Source organism: Lemur catta, chromosome 6, assembly GCF_020740605.2.
Source record: "Lemur catta isolate mLemCat1 chromosome 6, mLemCat1.pri, whole genome shotgun sequence".
In the NCBI taxonomy this organism is placed as follows: domain Eukaryota; kingdom Metazoa; phylum Chordata; class Mammalia; order Primates; family Lemuridae; genus Lemur; species Lemur catta.
The window spans coordinates 67,128,602-67,147,939 of record NC_059133.1 but is presented as its reverse complement, the minus strand read 5'-3'; the positions used below and the strand labels follow the sequence as shown (position 1 = coordinate 67,147,939).

The following is a 19,338-nucleotide window of genomic DNA, read 5'->3' as shown; positions in this document are numbered from 1 at the left end:
ATATAATAACTGGATCAATCAATAGTTATTTGCTAAGTACTTGAAACTCTTCATATGCTATAACAGTATATATAACTTAATATGTAATGAAAATATGAGATATAAGGGGATGTATATTCAGGAAGGCTTCCACGACAGACATCATGCTCCTCATAATTAAACATTTTTCTGTTCTTGTAGCCATCATCACACCATGCAAGTTTCCAGCTTACTTGTCTGTATTCCTTACTAGACTATAAGTTTCATGAAGTCAAGAATTGTGTCTGTCAGAATCAGCTCTACACTGTAAGAGGCCAACACGTCTCCTACCCAAATTTCTCCTTTTGTTCACCCACAGGACATTTTAGTTGCAACCTCTTAATTAGGAAATGTAACTTCATTCAGTTTCACAGAACAATCAAGGGAATGACACAACGATCCATGTTTTTTCATGTGGTATACCTAGGCTAAATCAGTGGCCACCAATTTCGATTGAACATTAGTGTCTTTTGGGAAGACCAAAACCTTTTGATTTATAAGTAATTACCCATCTCATCCTGGACCTGTGATATTCAGTTTCCATATGTGCTTTCACATCTCTGTCTCTGCCATGCCCAGTCCCAGTTTGTTTTCTGCTTTTTATCCAGTATGCTGGCTTTTAGTTGTTTATCCCCCTAATCAAGTTGTATATGTCCTTCTATCTGTCATTAAAATAACATGATCATTAAAAAAAAAAGAATTGTGTCTGTCATATTCACAAATGTTGGCATATAAATAACAATAGCAAATGTTCAAGAAATAGTTTTTGACTGAAAGCATGAATGAATGAGTATGAATAAATAGATGCCTAAGGAGGCCAAACTAGAATAATTTTACATTCATTAAATATAGAACTCTAGTCAAATTTAAGTCTAGCAACATTCTATGGAATTTTCATTTCCTATTCTTTTCATGAGCTTCAACAACCTTAATGCTCAGAGGCCAATATATGTTTCTAGTAGAATGCCTTCCTAAAAAGAAAAGAGGGAAGCTATGAATTAGAAGAGACTCAAGATTTAGATCTGGCAGGTGGGATGGGGGAGGAGGTGATGGGTATATTCACACTGAATGGGTACAGTGTGCACTGCACTGTCTGGGGAATGGACATACTTGTAGCTTTGACTCGGACGGGGCAAAGGCAATATATGTAACCTAAACATTTGTACCCCTGTAATATTCTGAAATAAAAAACAAAAACAAAAAAAAAGATTTAGATCAACCAACATGTAGAGTTTGGGTACTGATATGAGCAAATCAACTTTAAAAAAATACATATGAGTCATTATAGAGAATTTAAACACTGACAAGTTGATATTAAAGGATTATTGTTACTTTTAGGCATGATAATGATATTTTGATTAATTTTTCAAATATGATTTTTTTCAGAAATATATGCTGGAATGTTTACCATAAAGAACATCTTTCTAGTTAAAAATAACATAAGCTTTCCTATAACAAAAATTTAATTTAAAGAAATATTTGTATTATTAATGCTTTGGATATTCCTTTTAAAAAATTTGTTTAGAAATCTGTAAGTATATATGTATTATTTATAAATATTTAGAAATAACTAATGTTCTAAATAAACATTTACTTAGAAATACATGTGTGTGTATATGCGTGCATGCACGTGTGTTTATGCGTGTGTGTATGTGTGTGTAGTAGCTATACAAACAAAATTCTCTACTTTGTGTTTTTGATAGTTAGTTACAGTAAACAGTTCTGTGTTCCACAATGATATAAAACACTTGACAAGCATCACCAGTGAATGTCCAATATTATTGAAAATTCAATGTTATCACATATGAATGTATATAAGAAAATCAAGATACTTGTTTATGGAAAGGAGATTGAAGCTAAAAATGGAAAGTCATTCTTCTTTGCAACATAAGCAATTCTACAATTGCAACTCATTTCTCTCTTGCCATTTACTCCTGTTCAAAACAGTATCCTCTATCTTGCAATTACATTGATAAATTCCTCAGGCAGTCAATGTCACAACTGCTCTCTAAAGATGTGTTGGAGCTCTGAGTCACTGAAGTTTAGTTTGAATTTGCATATGTGATGTTACATTGACACTTTCTTAAATGGTGGACCATCATGCCTAAATTTTTCTCATTCCAAATCTAGGTGTATCAAATAATGATAAAAATGTAGTATTTATTTTGTTTTCATTTGTCTTCGTAATGATTTTATATCGCTTAAATGTGATCGTGATTTTTTTGCTTTAGTTTTACTGGTGTTGAAGGAGGGATGCTTTTTTATCCATATTAATAAGCAGGGCTATTATTGGATGCCATCTTCCCATAGTGGTGTTCTGACCCTGAAAAAAAAATACAGTCGACTCACTCATCTGTGGGTGTGAAAATTTTCATTTATGTTATCCACCTGGCCAATTAAAACAGAAAAATCTTATATGTAATGAGAAAGTTCTTGTGCTTTCTGGAAAAGGTGATTTAAGTTGCAATGATTTAGCCCATGCATAATTTCGTATAATAAAAAAGTTATCATCTTTACTGAGCAATTTGTATAGAATTTTACATTCATAAGTAATGCCTTGTTTTCACTCTTATAGATTACAACACAAAGAGAATATCAATAGGCATAGTAGTTAAAATAGCAACTGTTTATTTCCCTCCTGACTGTGCATTAGCAGCTTGGGCTGGCCTCAACTGGGTAATTTTTCTACTGGCCTCAGCTAGATTTACACGTTCAGCTAAGCCATTTTGTGTGTGAAAGCAAAAGGGAGTTGACCTGCTGTTGACTAGGACTGTCAGGATGCCTGGACTATATGTGTCCACCATGCTAGCCTGGGCTTTTTCACGTGGTGGCACCAAGAGCAGCGAGAGAGGGCAAACCACAACATACAAGCAGTTTTCAAGTTTCTGCTTGTTTTATGTTTGTTGCTGTTACATTGAACAAAGTAATCACATTAGACAAGTCCAGAGTCGCCATGAGAGGGCCCTACCAGAGAGCTTGGATGTAAAGAGGAGCATTTATAGTTACTTTTTAAGTCAGCCACCAATGGATTTGGGGGAAATGGATACATGGATTCCTATTTTGCTGTATTTTTAGAAGTATTAATTTATTGGTAATTATAGTTGACATTAGATACCAGTTGGTGGGTTAGATAGCAAGTGTTTCTGCTTTCTTATGCTCCTATATCCTTAGAACTTCCATGATGTTAAATACTTTATTTTTATAATATCTGAACTTATTCTCAACTCTTCATTATCAGTTCATGTACTATTTTTTGTTTCATCGATTGAGAACTTAGACATTGCCCTCCGGTGGTGCTATGTATCATTAAATTATGTGATTCAAAGTCCCGCAAATATAAAAGAATAACAATCTCAGCCATAAGTCTTGAACTTTATTCTAAAAGAGTAGATTGCAACTGTCACCAGAACTCCAAATTTTCCTCTTAGGGCATTTTAAATGATTCATTACACTGATTTTCTTAGTAAGCAGTTGTTATTATACATATATAAGTATCTATAATAGTCCCTGTATGGGTCTACCTTTATTAAAATGATTATTCTGTGTTCTAAATATTGTGAAATCCCATCCTTGGAATTATTTTCAGAATTCTGAAGTCCCACACAGAGGTAAAAAAAAAAAAAAAAGGCATTTCTTTACCTCAGAACCACAGACTACCTATTTCTTTTTCTGTGGTTCCTTCCCTCTGTATTTCACCTTCCTGAGCTCATCCCATGCCGTCTTTCTGTCTGTGCCAATGTCAGAGGATCCCCAGGAAAAGGCCTCATGGAAATGCAAGGCTTAAGTAAATGTGTGACCGTTCTGCCTGCTTCATCCAGGTGTCGTTAACTTAGTCCCACGTTCCAGCGAAGGTCTGTTAGTTGTAAATAGCAGAAAAACAACCCCAACTTAAGTACAAATAAAATAAAACAAAAAGGAATTTATTGGAAGATCAAAGAAACAGCGGTAAAGATCTAAGTCCTTCCTAGAACCTTAGGGTTCTAGAACTGGTCCTCAGAATTATGTTTCTCTATCTTTACCTAGTTCTCTTTGTCCGTTGGCCTTTTCTCTCCTACTGCAGCCAGACTTCTCCGCTCAGCAGGGAGGAATGACTCACAGGAACACTGTGCTCGCGTTGATCTTAGCAATCACTGCAGAACGAAGGGTTAGAACTGAGATTTCTTCCATCCATTACCTCTGATGACTCTGGTTCCAGAATTGAAGAAGCTTATTACCATCATTAATTACAAATCATGAATTTTACTGCAGGTCAGATGCCGTTCTATGAGCTTTCCATGATTAACTTATTTAATCCTCACTGGAACTGCTGGGGACAATCCTATAAATAGGTGTAATTCTATATTATGCACATTTTACCAATGAACATATTGAAGAACAAAAATATTAAGTAACTTTTCCAGTCACACATCTAGTAAGTGGCAGAGCCAAGGTTCAGTATGAGAAAATCTGCCCCAGAGATGATGCTCGTGTGAACCTGACATGGTTTGGAAATTTGGGGCAAATAATGGTTGGCTCTTCCCTAAATTTCTACATAGTCCCTTTCCCAGGAAATGGCAATTCATGTTCTAAAACATTTCTATATTAACTAACAACTGATCCTCTTTGAAAAGATCATGAAATTGAAATACATTTATAGGGTTGTTTTTTTTTTTTATATTGTGCAATTCAGGACTCTCAGAGTTGTAAAACAACTTCAGGTTTATCTGGATAGCTGGAGAATAAAAGGACTAACTATAATTTTGTCTGGAGAGTAAGTGATCATGTAAAAACAAAGATCTTTCAAAAAATCTTATGTTGGATTCATCTCACCCTCATGAAAATTAGACCTGTATGTGTTTTTTGTTGTTGTTGTTGTTTTGAGACAGGGTCTCACTCTGTTGCCCAGGCTAGAGTGCCATGGCATTGGCCTAGCTCACAGCAACCTCAAACTCCTGGCTCAAGCAATCTTCCTGCCTCAGCCTCGCTAGTAGCTGGGACTGCAGAAGTGCACCACCACACCCAGCCAATTTTTCTATTTTTTGTAGAGACGAGGTCTCACTATGTTGCTCAGGCTGATCTCAAACTCCTGGCCTCAAGAGATCCTCCTGCCTTGGCCTTCCAAAGTGCCAGGATTACAGGTGTTATTTCTTGTTCTTTATGTGGGCACTAGTTATCAACTTGATAAAAAATATATATTTTACTGTAATTTTTTGAAGAAATACCACAAGTACTTTGTACTACTGAATATAAGTAAAACATTTATATGCAGTGAAATGACTTATAGTAATTTATAAATCGAAGTTCTATGCTGTAGAACAAACTCTTTGAATTGCAGAGCAACAGGATTCTATATCTTTTGAAATGTAGTGTTGTAGAACAAGCAAAATTTTCATAAACAAGAGTTCATATTTCTGTCAACTCCTTTTTATTTGGGTTCTTTGTCAACTGATGTTCAGCTTGTTTATTTTATTTGAGCTGCACAGAACATACAAGTTCCTTGTTCTGAAAACTCTTGTTATCAGTGAAGAGGCTAGAAAGAGGTTATGCAGTTTAATGACTGTCTCATTCACCTCTTGGGCTGTTTCATCAAGTTCAGGATCAATTCCTTTTTTTCCTGACCATTGTCCTTTGCAAAAAATAAAAGAAAAACACATTTGAAACTAGCCATCACTAGTCTGACACAGTAAACAAAGACAAAGAAGCAAAGTCAGACCAGTCTAAGGTAAATTTTTGGCTGAAAACATTATTTATTTGTAACCTTCAGAGATTTTACCGCCCAAATTTATATAGAGTTTGTGGTTGGGAATACTAGATTTGTGCACACTCAAAAGAGAACATATTTTGTAAACTAAAAATAGCCACACATATAGGTTTGTGTAAATCAAAGTTAATACAATATGTCAAAGAGCATGTTTTTAGGAATAAATCTACAGGTTCTTGCAGAACAGAAGTTTTTCCTATATTTTCCCATATCGTATATTGATCACTTGCAATATGCTCTGCACCGTGTTAAATGTAAGCCATACCGTCAGGAAGAGAGAGAAAACTAACATTTATTGAATAACAGTTTTGAGCTAGAAATTGTCATTCATTCCTTCAGTACATTTACTTTTCATGGCTGGGGATGGAATAGTGAACTAGGCAAATGAAACTTCTGGTTTCAAAGGGGTTACAGTCTAGTAAAAGAGGCAGACCATAATCAAGGAAACAAGATGCAACATGTGTCACTTAACAGCTATGTTCTGAGAAATGCATTGCTAGGTGATTTTGTCATTGTGTGAACATCATGGTGTATACTTACACAAACCCAGATGGTACAGCCTACTGTATATCTAGGCTGTGTGGTATAGCCTATTGCTCCTACATTACAAACCTGTGCAGCATGTTACTGTACTGAATACTGTAGCCAGTTGTAACACAAGGGTAAATATTTGTGTATTTAAACAGAAAAGGTAGAGTAAAAATACTGTATTATAATCTTATGGGGCCACCTCATATATGTGGCTTGTCATTGACTGAAATGTCATTATGTGGCACATGACTATAATTTCAGATAATAGTAAGTGCTATGGAGAAAATTTTCAAAGAGTGATGTTATAAAGATGGATCAGGAGGGGCACCCTGGGAGATAGGTAGGGGCATCTCTTAGAAGCAATTATTTGTGTTGAAACCTGAATATTGAGAAGGAAACAGCTAAGGGAAGTGTTGGGAGAAGAGTATTTTGATAAGAGAGAACAGCAAATGGAAAGGTTCTGAGATCTGTACATGTATCAACTCCTTTAATCCTTCCTAAGTTTCTTTCTGTAAGGCAGGCAGCCTGATTCTACAGATGGCAAAACTGAGAACCACAAGTGGCTTACATAAAGTCACTTACTTAGCTAGTTAGCAGGATGCCGCCACAGAAACTCAGGATTATGTGACCACAAAAGCCATTCTCTTTCTGCTACCCATGCTGCTACATGGGATCTAAAGCACAAATTAAACACATGTAACAGAAAGGAATTCTGAAGAAAAGGAAATTTCTATCCCAAATGCAGGTGCTAGATGGTCCTGGTTCTTCCATTTTCTTTCTGCTAAGAAATATACCACAGGCCAGACGCGGTGGCTCATGCCTCTAATCCTAGCACTCTGGGAGGCCAAGGCAGGAGGATGGTTTGAGGTCAGGAGTTCGAGACCAGTGTGAGCAAGAGTGAGACTCCATCTCTACTAAAAAAATAGAAAGAAATTAGCTGGGCATGGTGGTGCCTGCCTGTAGTCCCAGATACTCGGGAGGCTGAGGCAGTAGGATCGCTTGAGCCCAGGAGTTTGAGGTTGCTGTGAGCTAGGCTGATGCCACAGCAGCACTCTAGCCCGGGCAACAGAGTGAGACTTTGTCTCAATTAAAAAAAAAAAAAAAAGGAAATATACCACAAAGACTTATATGTATCCATTTGTTCATTCAATAGATATTTTTCATAGTCTACAGTATAACTATACTATTTGTGTTAAAGTTTTGGAATACAATCCTGGTGAATAGTATGAACTATTTTCCCTCAAGGAATTGAGAATGATTTTTTAGTATATTGTTTGGGAATCCTAGTAGTATAATCTGTTCTGCCAAAAGTTACATGGAAGGACATAAAATATTAAAATCTCAAAGTCTTCCTGTCAGTTAACTGAAAATTATCTCTAGCATTTAATATCTGACTCTGTATTTGGAAAGAAATAAAGTGAAACCCCTTTTGCTCCTCTTTTGGGTGTGATGGGAAAGGTATAGTTGGAATCTTTCCATTGATTTGCAAAATAAAACAGTATTTTATAAGACACAGGTTTATATGTGATTTATAAGGCATTGAATTATTTTATTACTGAGACTGTCTCTGAACTCTGAGAAATTCCAAGGGAAAGGATTAAAGATTTTTAATTCAACCTTGCCCAGATCTGCTATTTCCAGCTAATTTTTTTCTGCTGTGCTTTCTGGCTCATTTTCTTAACGGATATATAGGACAATGGGGCAGCAAAGATAATGAAAGTGTGTACACTTACCTATTTCCATTAAATATGTGAACATTCTTGTGAAAGGAAATCAATGGTTATTTAAGCCATGCCCCTACTTACTGTTCAATCATAACTGTTCTCATACCAGGAGTCTAAAGAGGTAGCATCAGTAATCTGCACATACTAAGTACTTAATATTTCTCAGTGGAAAGACAAATCCTGCTACATATTACTCTGTTTAACTTTTTCATAGTCTATATAACATTATAATATATTTTAATTATTATTACGTACTTTCACTAAGAAGTAAGGGAGCTAGATCATGTAGGCCTTGTGGTGTAAGGACTTTGGCTTTTACTCAAAGAGGATGAGAAACCTTTGGGGGATTTTGAGCAGGAATGCCATGATCTGACCTGTATTTGTAACAGAATGAGTCTGGCTGCTAGAATCAAGGAGATGATAATAGGGTATCAACTTGGGTTAGAAAAAATAGCATCTTTGTTTGGGGTGATAGTATATGACATAGACTGGAATGTAGATAGCAAGCTGGCATGAACATGGCTTTTTTTTTTTTAACCATTGTATTCCCATGGTATGGTATCATTTCTAGTGAATAGCAAAAACTCAGTAATGCTTGTTGTATGCATGAATGAATGGATATATGGACATTAGTTTTTCACACTTCTGTCTTCTCCCTACCTGTTTATTACTTAGCTTTAAAATCTAAGCTACTTGCATGTGTTTGTTGGCCATTTGTCTATCTTCTTCGGAAAACTTCTGTTCATGTCTTTTGTATACTTTTTTTTTTTTCCTTGATGATTTGTTTGAGTTCCTTGTAGATTCTAGATATCAGTCCTTTGTCGAATGTATAGTTTGTGAATATTTTCTCCCATTCTGCAGGTTTTCTATTTGTTCTGATTATTTCTTTAGCTGTGCAGAAGCTTTTTAATTTAATCAAGCTCATTTATTTTTGCTATTGCTGTAATTGTCTTTGGGGTCTTAGTCATAAATTCTTTGCCTAGGCCAATATCTAAAAGAGTTTTTCCTACATTTTTATCTAGAATACTTATGGTTTCATACCTTATGTAGCAGAATTTTATATGCCTTAATATGTAGCAGAATTTTATCCACCTTGAATTAATTTTTGTGAGTGGTAAGAGATAGGAGTCCTGTTTCATTCTTCTGCATGTGGCTATCCAGTTGTCCCAGCACCATTTACTGAATAGGGCTTCATTTCCCCAGTGTGCATTGTTGTCTGCTTTGTCAAAGATCAGTTAGCTGTATGGGGATGGTTTTATATCTGGGTTCTCTGTTCTGTTTCATTGGTCTATGTCTCTATGTCCAAAACCATTCTGTTTTGGTTACTATAGCCTTGTAGTATAGTTTGAAGTCTGGTAATGTGATGCCTCTAGATTTGTTCTTTTTGCTTATGATTGCTTTGGCTATTTGGGCTCTTTTCTTCTTCCAAATGAAGCACAGAAAAATTCTCAACATCACTAATCATCAGGGAAATGCAAATTAAAACCACAATGAGATATCACCTTACCCACGTGAGAATGGTTTTCATTAAAAAGTCCAAAAACAATAGATGCTGGCATGGGTGCAGAGAGAAAGGAACACTTATATACTGTTGGTGGGATTGCAAATTAGTACAGCCTCTGTGGAAAACTATGGACATTTCTCAAAGAACTAAAAATAAACCTACCATTCCATTCTGCAATCCCACTACTGGGTATCTACCCAAAGAAAAGTAAGTCATTTTATCAAAAAGACACCTGCACTGAAATGTTTATTGCAGGACAATTCACAGTTGCAAAGGTGTAGAAACTACCGAAGTGCCCATCAATTCATGAGTGGATTAACAAAATGTTATAGTATTCAACTATAAAAAGGATGAATTAGTGCCTTTTGCAAAAATCTGGGTGGAACTGGAGACCATTATCCTAAGTGAAGTATCTCAAGAATGGAAAAACAAGCACCACATGTACTCTCTAATAAATTGGAAGTATCCAATGGGCACACACGCGCATAGAGGAAAGTAAAAGTCACTGGAAATCAAGGGGGCGGGGAACCTACCTAATAAGTACAATGAACACTATTCAGGTGACGGGCACATTATAGTCCTGACTCAAGCATTACAAAAGCTACCCTTAAACAAAAACATTTGTACACCTTTAATATTTTGAAATTAAAAAGAAGGCAAAAAAAAAACAAACTAAACTACTTTCCTTATCTTCTCATTTTTAAAATAAAGTAAAAGAGAAACAAAAGCAAAGCAGCCAAGTTTCTTCTTAAATTTATTGAATTCAACAAATTTTCTTTTTAAAATGGACTTTTATGTAATGACTTCTTTGACATATTAGAAACATCAAATGTCAACAGAATATTCCAAGACAGTGAGATGAGATGGTTGCTTAGGGTCAGGGCTATGCCACAGCACCACCATTTACTTTAAAATTAAAATGGCTACATAGGATTTAATTTCCTCCTCAGAAGGGCAATAACCTTTTCAATGAATCAGACTTGGCTTTTTTTTTTTGCTTACTATAAATGGGACCATGTGACGGTAACATTACAAAGTGCCTAAATGGCAGGCTATATTAGAAAAGTTTGGGGACAAAGAGCACAAGATTGTATTTAGTGTATAACTTTTTTTGTGTTAGAAAACAGAGAAATAAGACACATACACACAACTGTTTTGATATGCATAAGAAGCACTGAGTAAATACACAAGCAACTAATAAGACTGGTTGTCTGTAGAAGGCAGGAGATAAACTGGATAGATGAGGCAAATTTTTAATAGATTTTTTAATATCATTTTGATGATCATGAAAATTATTACCTATTTTTTAATAAGTGAATGAATGAATGAAAGGTTAAAATAGCATCTTATAAAAAGCCATGCAGAACAGCAAGGAAGAAAAGAGCTTAGGGAAACTTAAAGTGAAACGTCAGGTGTTCATTTTATCACTTTCCCAGCCCTCAGAAACTGCATTTTGGGCTGAGAATTCTCAGATGATGTGTATATGTGAAACACTAGTCAACAGTAACTGATCATATTTTGTTCATCTTTTTTCCTTTAAGGATAAAGAAGTCTTAGTTCGTGAGAACGCTTATTCTTCAAGAGCTAGCATGGCCAGTTGAAGGAAGCTGATCTTTGATCCTTTCAGAGGCCTAAAGAAGTAAAATTCTGCTATAGAAATTGTCCTTTTATATTTCTGCTTTCAAGAAAGGGTTAAATATCCTGAGGTTTTGCAACATTCCTGTCCTAGTCTTGTGTACATTGCTGTAAAGACTCCCAGGCATCTAGGACATATCTGGCACAGTTCCTCTTAGCAGTCATTTGAGTGTGAAGTTCCTCACTCATGCAAGACTCAGCCCGAAGCAGCATGTCTGCAAGCTACATCTGCACACAGAATCACCCCACTTGTCAGTAACAGCTGTGAAATCTGCCCTTGTTCTCTTTAGGTAAGAAATTTCACCAATCAAAATAACACCTTGCCCTTGTGTACAGTTTTATATTTTTCAAAATATTTTCACCTATGCTATCTCATCTTAGGAATTCATTGAAGCTGAAAGATGGAAAATATCTCAGATGCTATGACCCCATGTAACAGATGGAGAAATAGAATCCAAGAGATGAAGTGACCCCTTTCTCTAAAATCAAATAACTATTATATTTAGAAGCAGAGCTAAAACCAATATTCAGTTCTCCCGACTCCTAACCCAGTGATTATCTCTTACTATTACATAGCAACCTCAGTTGTTTTCCTGGGTCTCCTCTATCTTTTTATCCTTTTTACTTTGTTCTTCTTCTTGACCCATCTATATTAGTTTTTTTCTTGTATGCATTAAAAGGTGGCTTTAATCAAAATTTAATGCTTATATAAGTATGACATACTACAACATATGTCAAAATTCAATAATTTCTTATTTTGGTTGATGCTTTCAAAAATTTCGAAAAAACTTTTTTTTTTTTGCCACCAAACAGTTGTAGTTTCATCTTCTGGTTCCCTGTCTCAAACACTGAAAAATTAAGCATAAGTAGAAATGATAATTAAAATCATTTTCCTCATCAATGCTACGATTTATACTTGAGTTGTTTTCTATCAGATTTGCCACAAGTTGGAATCTTCTAAGCAAGTACTCCCTTATATTAATTCTCCACCACTGGGCAGACACTAATAAAGCTCTGTCAAAATTCTGGTAAGAAAATGTTTCTTAAAGTCATAGCTGATGCCAGACACTAACTAGTCAAGTTTTCTATTCCATGTTGGAAGAAAAAAAAAAAACCTTTTATGTCTAAATTCAATTTTAGTAAATTATATCCAGGTCAAGTTCCAATGCAGTAAGGAATGAATCAATTGAGATATTCTGTCTTAGAATTCAGTGCTTAGCATGCTTAACATTCAGAGATGTGCTGAAAAGTTATAACAGCTTTGCACAGAGTTGCAATGGTATCACTTTGCAAAGGTGAGCATTCTCAAAGGATTCTGATTCTATTCTGACTGCTTTCCTCACTTGACATTCATAGGCTCCACAATCACCAAAAGAGCTGCTTTGGTAACACAGCATGAAAAGACATATCCTCTGGCTATTAAAAAGAGAATGATGAAAAGCGTTACTTGGGAACATTCAAGACTTCCTTTTGGTTGATAAAAGACACACTATTTTCTTCCCTCACTAATAATCTCACTCCATGTTGGCAATATTATAGCAATTTTCTGTATGATGTCTTACTTGAAAATGCTACGGTAGGAGTTAGAATCTGTGATTTTTCCTGGCTCACTCTTAAATTTTTCCCCAATACCACTGTTTTCTTTTTCCACAATGGGGAGAAAATTATGGCTTCAACTTCCAACTACCTTATGTGTATTCAACAAACCATTTTTCTAATTAAAAATTTGTGTAAATTAAGTAGCACAGGAAATGCTTTTTTAAAATAAATTAAAAATGAAATCTTAAATAAATCTAGAAAGATCTCATTTTATCATTAAGAATGCTGACTATAAAATAATTGTCATCAATAGACATCTTTTTATTAAACCTTAAATAATTATAGGTATTGGTTTACAATTTTACATTACTTGGTTCAAGGAACACCTATCTAAAGAAGATCCAGGATATTTCAAATTTTTTTTTCATTTTCTGCAAGACACCTGTTGTTAGTGACAGAAAGCCAGAAATTTTCTGTAAAATTAAAGTGACAAAAGTTTTTAATGTCCCAGTGCCTGTAAGTTTTAACATAGAAATTTTCATTGAAAAAACCAGTGAGTTACATTAAAAAAAAATGCTTTTGTGCTACAGTTTAAATTGCAGAGAGCACAACTCTACATCTAAATTTTTCACTGCTTAAAGAGATTGAGAAAGACTCAATGCTGTAACAGGAGCCAACCATACATGCAAACTCTCCTACAACTGTCAGGTCCAGACCTTATATCTTTCACAAAAATTAATGCAAAATGGATCAGAGACTGCTATGGTTTGAACAGTTTTGTCAAAATGTATGTTGAAACTTCATTCCCAATGCAGCAGTAGTAAAAGGTATGGCTTTTAGGAGGTGATTAAGTCATGAGGGCTCTGCTCTCATGAATGGGATTAGGTGCCTTTATGAAAGGGCTTGACAGAGAGAGTTTCCCTCTTTCTTCCCCTGCCAACTATTCCACCGTATGAGGACACAGCCACGGTCCACCCTTCTGGAGATGCAATAATAAGGCACCTTCTTGGAAGCCTCACCAAAGACCAGCCCTGAGGGTGCCTTGACCTTGGGTTTCCCAGCCTCCAAAACTGTGAGAAAAATTTCTCTTTTTTATAAATTACCTTGCCTCAGATATATTGTTATAGCAGAACAAATAGGCTAAGACAGAGACCTAAATTTAAAATTCAAAACCATACATTTCTAGAGGAAAAACCAGAAGAAAATATAAACCTCAAGTTCTGGCACTAACAAGCTGTACGTCCTTAAGCATAGCACCACCCTAGGTCTTCATTTTCCACTTATGAACTAAAAGATTGGACTAGTTGATTGCTATAGGGCTTTTTACTCTATGATTTTATGACAATGGAAAAATATGTAGCAATTTTTTAAAAGAAATAACACCATATTTTAAGAGTGTTTTTTAAAAAACTAGCAGGTTCTAGAAAGCTTAATGATTAAGGGGAAAGGAAAAATAAGGTAATGAAAATGTAGTGTTCAAACAATGTGTGTCAAATTTTGCAATGTATTTCAGATAAAGAGACCAGGCCCATAGACATTTAGTTTTTTATATGATGAAAAATAAACAGTGAGGCTTTACCAAGAAAAAGCATAGCCAAATATATTTTGACAAATTTATTCAATGAATTAGAAAGTAAGTGACTAAAGAGAGACATTAGGTATAAAGCATTAGCATATTAAAAACATTTTTTTTCACAAATTAGAGTTTCTGTTTTCTTGTGAATACAGTTACTATTAAGTGGCTTGAAGTCAGTTAAAAAATTCTTATATCTAAAAATGACAAACGTATGCAGCTTAGAAAAGCAGCTAGGTTGGTACACCTGTCCTCATAGTCTTTATTAATGATGCAAAATTATGAAAATGATATCACTGAGGAGTTAGTGTGCCTTACAGCCATCACTACAGAATAAAAATTTGTAAAAAGAACTTCGAGAACATATAATTTTGTGTATGCAAATAATAATAAAGGGATTTGCCATGAAAATAATTTTATTCTTTTGGAAGAATAAAATTTGAGCAACAGGTTTTCAAAAGGCATACACAAAAAAACCACATAAATGTTTCAGGTAACTATAGTTTACATTAGAGAGGTGTAATATAATTATTTTAAGCTGCAAGGGGTGAGGTGGGAAGTACTTTTCCAGGATATAGTGTGAAATAAGGCATGAAGATTCTAGTGTGTGCATGATCACACCAGCTTTGCCAGATGACTAAGAAAAGTTTGGAGAAATGGGTGGACGTTGCATTATGGAGGACTTTGCATACTAGCCAAAAGCCATTTATACTTTAGCACGTGGCAAAAAAAGATGTAGAAGAGGTAAATGTGAAAAGGGTTTTAGGACTATAGATGTGATGGCTGTGTGTGAATGCAGTAGTCAACAGACGACTTCACACTCCCAGGGATCTAGGCTGGTATCCTGACTCTGCGTGACCATCAACAAGTGAACCTCCTTAAGCCCCAGTTTCCTCATAGGATTTTATGAGAATTAAACGACTTATTTCTATAACCACTGACCATTAGGCATAGTGCCTGGCTCAATAAACAGAAGCTTAAAAAATACTTTGCAAAGAAAGGACTCAAGTGGAGAAGAGGCCAGAGTTTGGGATACCACTTGTGAAATCATTAAAATAGTTTAATGGAATGTCAATGGGATAAAATTAAGAAATGACTTAAAGGACTAACAGAACTTAATGACTAAGTAAAGGGATGAAAAAAAAAAGTGGGGGGGGTAACTGTTGGCTCCAAAGTTTGGCATTTTAATGGCTGGAAGAATGGGAGCTGATACTATCAGAAATGGGAAATCCAGTGAGGGGAAGCAGGGGGAACAGAGAATGATGAGTTCTGTTTTAAATGCATTGAGTATGAGGTGATGATGAGACTTCCAGGTAAAAATTTCTAACAAGAAATTTGGGATGTAGGTTTGTAATATCCCCCTCTAACCATTAGCTGGAGGCATATATCAAGCTTCTGTTCTCAGTCATGTTCTTATGTCTGAAGTGTTCCCCTCAGTCATTTCAGTCAATTCCCCAGTTTCAACTATCGCCCTCCTACTAAAGTCTGAGGCCCACTGGAGATTTCCACTTAGATGTCTCATGGATACCTCAAACTCAATGTGTCCAAAATCAAAGCCACATTTGCCCCTAAATATTAATAGGCATCTCATTGACTTACCTGGTTCTGTCAATAGTGCCTCCAGTTTACCCAGAATGGGCAACGTGGAGTAACCATTTACTTCTCCCTTTCTCGTAAAATCCTGTAAAGATGTGTTGTATGAAAGAAGTTAGCATTCTCCTTAGATGGGATGAGAAGATTCTAGACACCTATACAAAAGATTCATGTTTAAGGTATTGCCACTTACTTTGTGGCATCTAACCATATCTTTTGCATGAATTATAAAAGATAAAATTGATACATTAAACCACATTAAGATTAATAACTTTTCTTCATCAAAAGACATAATTGAGAGAGTGAAATGGCAGTATAGAGAATAGGAGAAGTTATTTGTCACAGATGTATCTGACAAAGGAATCATATCCAGAATATTTAAGAAATTCTTATTTGGCAAAAGAGGATATGCAAATGACAAAGAAGAAAAAAAAAAGATGGTAATTTTACTACTCTTTTTAAGGACATGCAAATGCAGCTCACCAAGACAAACTACTACACTTCCACCAGAATGACTAAAATGTTAAAAACAGAAAATGCCAAATATTGGTAAAGATATGGAGCAACTGGAACTCACTGTCACACTGCCAATGTGACTGCTGGTTTGTACGACTACTTTGGAAAACTATCATTATCTACTAAAGCTACGTATGCATATGACCATGTAATTCTATCCCTAGGTCTATATCTAACAGAAATTTTACATATGTTCACCAAAATGCATGTGCACAAAAGTTCATAGAAGCATTATATGTTATTACTCCAAACTGCCAACTACCCAAATGCCCACAAACAGTTGAATAGGTAAATAAATTATAGTTTGTCTACATAATAGAATTCTGTACTGCAATAAAAATGAGTCAACACAGAAAAATGTGGATAAATCTCACATGCATCATGTTGAGTGGAGGAAGCCAGACACAAAGGATTATCATGAATAATCCTATTTATATAAGGTATCAAAGCAATTGAAAATAATGTACGCTGTCCAAGGCCAGTATAGTAAGTTGAGGCAGGGATAGAAACAGGAGTCTTTGGGGTTACTAAGTAACATTCTCTTTCTTGGTCTGGGTGCTGGTTTTTTGAAAATTGAGTCTATATACACTTCAAAGTAAATTTAAGACAAGTGCACTTAAATATGGGGCATGTATATTATACTTCAAAGCTATTAAAAGTTCTGTAAATTTTGCCTCTTCAATATTTCTCACCTTTGTTACCTCCTTAATATTCCAGTGTGCACCTGTTTATCTCAGACCCTTATTACCTTAATCTAAACAATTGTTAGTTTTCTACATGCCTGTCCCTTTCAATTTCTCTTAATTACACTTGGCAGATTAGCCTTCAAAAGCAGAGCCTCAATCACGCAGATCCTTTTTCATTCAGAAATTAAGTTTAAGTCTTTAATATGGCCGTCAAGGCCATCATAGGTTACTTCCAAGAAGCTTTCTCACCCAGTCTTGCCTGACACTGAACAAAAGGAAGATACGTCGTTAATCTGAACATGATTTTGTCTACCTCTAGTCTTATGCTACTCTTCTTGAAAAAGTTTCTACCACTCTGTTGAAGCCGTCCTTTCTTCCTGTCCCAATTCAAATGCAGGGCTGACCATAGCCTTCCACCTCATTTAAAAACGTGGTCTCCCTCTCTTTAAGAGAGTTGCTTGACAGTTATTACACGTTCTCTCTTATGGATGGCATTATTTTCTGCCAGGTATTCTATTTTTTTGTTTTATCCTCTACTTTTTGAGTCTAACCTCCAAGAGGAGAATAGTTTTGTCGTTTTTCTTTGCACCACTGCCTCACTGAATCAGTTTTGCACACAGTGGGTGATCAGTTAACATTTTAAAACTTCATGGACTCAGAATAATCTAAAAACCATTTGCTGCTTTAAACTTTTAAATTAAGCTCCCCCCAATAACTTGTAATATCTGCTATTCTATGTTTAACAATCATGATATTTTCTTTGATGAAATGATTGAGTTTAATTGGACATTCTGCCATATAGAAAAGGTGGTTCCTTTCTGCATTCTTTCAGAAAATGAAAATTGCAGGGAAATTTATCATGACTCATAATGGGAAAACAATGAAACTTTAAAAAAAAGTTTGTCAGAGGTGATACAACAATTGTATATAATTCTTTTTTTTTTCTTTTAACCTAAACCACATAAAAACACTTGCGGTAAAGGTAACTTTAAAATGCCAGTGCAAAAGCTGCCAATTTATTTTCCATACTACTCTGGATTTTAGGACACTCTCAGGTAGTTAGAATATACTGCTGTGGTTTGTCCTATAGTATTGACTTAGTATCTTTGGTAATATTGAATTGACATGTTTGGCAAATTTTCAAAATTTGTATTGTATGCATAAAATTTGGACTATTATTTAAAATGAGCCATGTTTAACTAGAAGAAAGTAAAGAGAAAGGAAAAGTTGATGTTTTAATGTAGTTTGTCCTTTTGAGATTCAAATGAAAGAAGAAGCTGGGTGGGCAGGTTTAGGTGGGGTGACGGGAGAGAGGAAAGAAAGAAGGGGAAGATGATATCGACAGCCAGCATCCTGTGATAGCACATGGTATTTTTACAAATGCTTGGCAGGATAGTGCTGTTAACCCCATACATGCCTTGCCCGAGACCACACAACTTATAAGAGACAAAGCTGTGATTCAACTAAGCGAAACTTAAGAAGCAGCTTCTTTTCGGAAGAATAGAGGGCAGCAGAAGATTGCCAATAGGAATTATCTTCCTAGTCTTGTAGTTCATTAATGCTTACAGGCTACTGAGTCCTCTCTTAAATTGGAAAACTAAAAAAAAAGAGAGAGAGAGAGAGAGCCAGGAAAAGAAAAAGAAAAAGCAGAAACACTAAAAAACCCCCCAAAACTCTGCATTTCTCTCAATTTGCACAAGAATTATAGAGCCTATCATTATTAAGAAACTCTGAAATAGGAATTGGAAGGCATAATTTTAGTTTTCACTCTGTAGGTTTCTACCTGCATATTTTTATGAACCTGAGCAAAGCAATTTGCCTTTAGAGCTTATGTTTTCTAATTTGTAAAATGGAGTGTAATTATATATTTAAGACTGTACAAGACGGTGTTTTTAGGTAATAAAATTGAAAATGGAGTGCATTTAAATTCCATAAAAGTTGTGAAAAGGCTGGGGATCATGTTGCTAAATGTTAACTGTTTCTATAGCAGTCAAACTGCTTTGGAACATTATCATCATTGTGAAACCCACAACGATGCCAGGACCATCTGATGCTCAAGCTTGTCCTGACATCACATTAAAAAAAATTTAATCCAGCATCAAGAAAGAATTAAAAGCAATTTCATATTTCATTGGTTTCTCTTAAAAGATCAAAGTGGCTCCATGCATAACATACAACTAAACTTACTGAATTTCTCTTTTTCATCCCTCCTCACTCTCCATCCCCAATGAGATCATAGACATTTCATCAAAAGATAAGAATGCTTTCTCTACTTCTAG

General features: G+C 35.3%; 1 non-coding gene across 1 annotated transcript; it reads left to right on the top strand.

Moving 5' to 3' along the window:
- Window positions 1–15,955: 15,955 nt before the first annotated feature.
- Window positions 15,956–16,076, top strand: LOC123640943. Its single transcript, XR_006736169.1, has one exon. It is a non-coding gene; the product is annotated as a U6atac minor spliceosomal RNA (small nuclear RNA).
- Window positions 16,077–19,338: the final 3,262 nt, after the last annotated feature.